Raw genomic sequence first — 6,549 nt, 5'->3', positions numbered from 1 at the left:
GTCATCTCTTGGGCTACTCTTTTACCACCAAATAGTGAGATTGACCATAACATTATAATGCCCCCACGGCTGAAAAGGCGGGCATGTTTGATGCAACGGGGATTCAAATCCGCAACCCTTGGATTACGAGTTGAACGCCTTAACCCACCTAGCCATGCCGGCCTTAAGTGAGGTATTTAGTGAACCCTGAAAAGCGCCTACTTAAGGGCCTAAATTTTTATTTAACTCTCCCGAATTTGAATTCTCCGATTACTTGTTCTCTTTTCCAGTACACTTATGACTATGAAACTTCAACAGTAATGTTTCTCACAATTAACCATTTAAATGAAATTAAAAGTAAAGTCTGGCGAAGAACCAACTATGCTTGTAAAAACAAGGTTAAAAAGCGCTGATTTGTATTTATTTTACAACCACAACTCTCATTAATCAAGTTCTATGATAAAGGTACAGATGTTGTTTTCCTTAATAAATAAAATTGCAATGTATTTTCAATGAGAAAACAAAATTTAAAGTTGTTGTTAAAGACCAATAACGTAGTTAAATCAGTATGTAGAGTTATACACAGAATTTTTTCTACGTTAAATACCTTTATTGTTTGATGAAGGATCTTATAGTTGATTGGTTAAAGCTTACCATAAAACCTGAAGGAAAAATGCAAGTTTTAAGAAACTTCAAGCAATGCAATTACATTTTTAAAAATGTTCTTAAAGACATTTACCTTTCAGGCTCCCACACAAATTTGAGTTGACTTAAGTTCACAAAAATATCTCATTAAGACCTATTTTATTCAGCATCGGTCCTCATACTTGTAAATTGACTAATTTTCTTGTTTCTATTTTAAATGTATTTAGTTTCAATGAGTTTATGTAGTAAATGTATAAAATAATTAATGCAGGTCAATATATACTTCCTAGTTTCGACATTGAATTTTTATTTACCAATATTCCACTCGAGTAAACAATACATATAATATTTAATAAACTTTTCCTCAAGAAAATACACAAGAAACATTTAGTATCGATATACTGAAGGTGCATAACTTGAAGGATGGGTAAATTTTTTGGCCACTCTACGTATGTATGTATATACTGTTAAGGTGCATTATTTTTTTTCTCAAAATTAATTAGCCCTATAATAAAAGCTTCTACTTTAAATCTCTTAAAACATTTCTACCATTCTCCAATTTAATTCATACAGCGAAATCTGTTTGATGTCACATGCCAGAAATCAAAGCAATGGACATTATTTTATATAAATAATAAACTCATGTAATGCCTTTTTTATCCTTATGTAAAATTTTAAATGTTTTGAAATCCAGTGACTCATTTTTTATAATTTAATTTACAAATCGCAGACCACAAAAGTTACAACAGCTTCGCGTTTTTCAGTGTGAAAGTCAGTATCATTTAATAACATAAGTTGCAATTTAAAACTAAAATTGTTTTATTAAGTAAAAACAAAAAATATTATATAAAATCTTAATAAGCAAATTAGAACTGGTGATAACAGAAACATTATTTTGTGAAATTCCCGAGTTAAAGCAGAGACGGCAGAGTAAAACACACGAGAGAAAAATTGTGCAACAATTCACTCCCATTATGATATCTGTATTTGCTTTACTGAGAAGAGTCGTTTTAACTAGGTTGGAACAGATGATAAGGTAACTCTTAGGTCCATTTTCAATGACAAGCAATCTCTTTTGTTGTTTTTCACACAGAATTGTATTGAATAGTGGCGGATTTAAGGTTGTGCGGGCCTAGGAACTAATATTGTTTGTAAGCCCTACACCCCATGTAATTTTACATAGAATAAAATTATCAATTGGACCCCATTAGGGCCATGGACTCTGGGACTGAAATCCCTTTAGCCTTTACCTAAATACGTACTGGTGTTGAAAAGTCTATCTCGTACAAGTAGGTTGTCAGAAAAAGTAACATAACTGAGACAGTGCGTTCTAAAAAACGGTTGATATTTTAATGCATGCAATCAACATGAAGCTATGGACTTCTCTGCGAACTATACTTGTGGTCTATCCTTAGTTCCACAAATTTTCCCAACCTCATCAGTGGCAATTTCTTTTAAGAGTCCAACGAAAATAAACCAAATGTATCCCAAACCAAATCAAAATCTTCCGTACTTGTCGAAAAGTAGTATTCGAATTTATCTTAAGTGCTTTATGAAGTACAAAATGAGTTTTAACAAGAGTTATCAGAAGTGCGCATAAATGCTAAGAAGAACATTTCAGTTGACCCATTCACTACTTTTTTCCTGCCACAGGTTTAATTTAAATTTAAATCATTCCAATTTATCCATGGTTTGGAAGGTGTTTTTATTTTTTCCTTACGTTTTTCTTATTTTTAGCTCATTGAAATTACTGAATATATCCATAAGAGAAGTCCGCTTGGATTACCAATAATTACAGATATTTATGTGCGAAGTTGCAAATATTTAAAGCTCATTCTGGAGCGAGATAACCAGAAGTAACTTATTATGATCTGCATACATCTTTTCACATAAAATATAAAACAGACGAGACTTCAAAGACTGTGATTTGTTATAATTTGCTATTTTCGTGGATTGGAACTGTACTCCGTTTAACTCTGGTGGATCGTTTTTGTGGCAAGAGCTTTGTAACTGACCAGGATTTCATTTGTTAACTCTATTTACAAATCATTTAACTTTACCTATCATAGAAACGACTCAGTGTAAATACTGTTACAATTTTTTTCACTCAAAATTGCTTCCTCAGTAAGATAAGGAGCTTTGACACAAAATATTTCTTCTCTAGTTGTTTGAGTTGGTGTTTCTTTATAAAATAAGAAATTCTATTTGTTTCAATCTTCATTCACACTCTTGTTGAAAGGAATGCTTTAGTTTTACTTCTCTTATTTATTAAATGTTATAAGCTGCAAACAGTAAATTTGAACGTGTCAAATTTTGTATTTTCTTAAGAAACAGGGCGAAATCAGTTAAATTTTGTTTCATTGTTTATTTATTAATATTTCGCTTATAATTACATAATCTAGTATTTGTGATTTTACATTGGTACTTGATATGGCAATGTACTAACTTGTACTTATACAATATTTCATAATCATAATAATTGTACTTATACAATATTTTATAATCATAATAATTGTACTTATACAATATTTTATAATCATAATAATTGCAATAATTTACAAATGCCTTTACTTATTTCTTTTTATTTATGAACGCATTTCAGGGTCTTTAAATGGAGAAAATGCCTAAAAAAGCTAGAAACCAAGTTTGGATACTCATAGTGAGCAAAGCATAGATAGCTCGTTGTGTAGCTTTGTGCTTAATTATAAACAAACAAACTGTTTAGAACTTATTATTTAATTTCTTTAGTGTATATTGGTGTATAGAAATAACCAAAGACCAAAATGTTATTCTAATTTAATTATACATTCAGAGTTCGATTTATAGCTTTTTCAGGGGTTTTCACTAAAACACAAACCAAAAGTGACAGTAAAAAAACTTCTACTTTGAAGCTTTGCACTATCTTCACAACCGTCTTATATTTATACTGTAGCTCTGAATATGCCTTAACACTTAACACTAAATCTTACAAACTTTCAAGGCCTGTCTTCATGTCATCATTTATGCTTTGCAGCTCTATTCAGCTAAAAAACAAATTACAATATGTAGTATACAGCATTATTTCACATATATATATTTTTTGATAAAAGTTATTTCACCGCAGTGGGTTTAAGGAAAGGTTGAAGGGTATTTACATTCTTGTATATTCTGTTTTAGTTTTGCTTGTTACTTAAATTTTCACTTTATTATATTACCAATTTGATGTGCATATATTCTTTTGCCTTTAACTTTGTAATTTATATATATATTTAGCAAGGTAAAATATTATGTACAAAAATTTCCGAAGTTCCAGCATTTTGTAAACAGAAATTAAAATACAGAGTAAAACGATGAAGCCAATTAAAATGAATTAGCAAAACGTTTAGTGTCTAATGAAATAAAAAAACGACATTTTAGTGTTATATGGTCGTTTATTTCTGGTATCAATATATTTAGAATTTGTCTTATATATGTAAAAGCGTAAAATAAAGTGTATATACAATATAGCAAATACTGTTTTCTCAACTTACTTAGGGGCACTAACAATGATAACCATTCGTAACGCCAGAGTGGAACTTGTAATTCACAAGTTAATAATGGTACACCATGTATCACCATAGGCAAATGTCTTGTAACCAAGAAGTTTGAAGGTAAGTCAGAAGACAATTCATTCGAGTACTATAGTTTACCAAATTTTAGCGTGAATAATCTTTCGCGGGTTTTAAGTTTTACGAAATAATGAAATTAAAAATGCTTTAATTTTATATTACATAAATTTAGAAGAAAAAAAGACATATTTTGCAACATTTCCGATACTTAATATAAGCCTTTGCAATAAGGATGTACAACTGAACTGATATGTTGCTATTCCACATATTGAACTTGTCTGGATGTGTTACAACAAGCGCTGTAGGTACTCAACTTTTTACAGCTTACGTCTTTTCATTGTTTGCTGTTTCCGGATTGCAAGTTATTACCTGCATATAACATATTGAAAACAGTTACTCAGATGGTTTGGCAGGTATAAAATTACTTTTATTTTTTTAGAATGATAAAAAACAGTAAATAGTCACAATTTCATTTTGCATTCCTCTTAAATCGTATTTGTGGAAATGGTTAAAAATCGAACAATTCTCAAAAAACTTATCACCATTAGGTAATAAGTAAACAATGTGAACTTATCCTAGCAGATTTTATTGAAGCAATGCAATGATTATCATTTGTACGGTTCCATTGATTTCTGTGTACAAAGAGATCGATTCTTTTGTAATTGACGTATGTATATCATTTACATAGTGCTGTGTTTCATGAATGTTCTAAAGAATAAATAACATTTGCTTGAATATATCTGTTTTGTTTTCATTTGTCATTTCTCATTCATAAAGGACTTTTGTTTCGCTGAAAATTTTGTTTGCAGAAACGTACACATCGCGAATTATTCTTCCATACCCTTATTACAGCACAGTCTGTGATAATTTTACTTTAAACTCACCCTTATAACTGTTGGATACCAGAGTTGTATCCACAGCTTTAAATAATTGTCTCTTTTTACATCAGCGTCTACGCAGCCTGGTTCAACTACTTTAGAATACAATTTACAAAAACAAATTGTTCTTCTCTACTCTATTATTGCAATGCAATATGAGATAATTTCACATGAAAAATCGCCATTATGCATTTTTTATAGCTAAATCCATAAATACACAGTCTATATCTATCCAATTATTTGACTTTCGAACTGAATTTTCAATACATATTTATAACCTAAAAGAAGTTGGAATATTCCACACCACTATGAGATATTATGATTCAATAATACTCAACTAAAATAATGAAGAAACTAGAATGTACTAGTAACATAATGCAATAAAATAACAATCACCAGCTCAGAAGTGGTAAACTACATAATTTTTGACTTGTAAACAATTGCATCAGTAAACCTGACATAAAATAAGTAACTATGATATCCGTGTTATATAAACTATGTAAATCATATATTTCTATTAAACTGAAACAGTCGTGTATATCCAATTACAAAGTGCTTGTGGGTTTGAGATTTAAGCGTTTTATTTAGTTTTTGTACAAAGAAGAAACTGAAAATTGCACTTATATTAAACTAATTTAAAAATTACCGACTATACGAGTAAGCGTCTGGCTCGTGAGACTATACAGTATACAATATTGTAAGCTCGACCTATGGCACTTCCTAATGAAAAGAATAAATCACTTAAATAGAATGTTTGCAGTGGTATACGAATGTTTTTACCAGTAAAAGAAAAAAAAAGCACATGATTATCCAGGTACAGTGCTACATAGCTTCACTGTTTTAGTAGGTAATGTAGCCTTTGGCATACAATTAAAACAGCTACTTTGTGCTGTGCCATGCACATCTCTGATGTTTTAATTTACGTAGTTTGTGTTTAATCCATTATACCTATATATGATACTATAATTTGTCTATGTATATAAAGATAAGTACAACAACAATCTTTACTATAGATTTTATGTATAAACTACAATGTTATGTTAAAGCTGTTTATTGGTTGCCTATTTAAAACTGTTATATATATATTTATTTTCTGTTAATGACACAACCCAATCATCATCTCAGCCTTTCTCTGGTTCTTGCAATGAATGTGAAGTTTTTGAGATTAACACTATTAAGGTATACTCTTGTGATAATGACACTGATGATATGCAAACTAGTTTAATTGAACCTCAAACTGCCTCAGTCATTTACATCTCCATTCTTATTGGATCATCATAATCACACTGCACTACAGCAGTCATGGATTCATCAGAGATTTGTCATGGTATTTCTGTAGTCATTGAGCCATGGATTAACATTGGCAATTTATTTACATTAACAAAATTGCTTAATTAAAAATACTAAGCTATTAGTAATATATTAAATGCTGGAAAGTATTCTTATCTTTACAAGCACGT

The sequence above is a fragment of the Tachypleus tridentatus genome, chromosome 8 (genome assembly GCF_004210375.1).
Source record: "Tachypleus tridentatus isolate NWPU-2018 chromosome 8, ASM421037v1, whole genome shotgun sequence".
NCBI lineage: Eukaryota > Metazoa > Arthropoda > Merostomata > Xiphosura > Limulidae > Tachypleus > Tachypleus tridentatus.
This window is presented reverse-complemented; position numbering follows the sequence as displayed.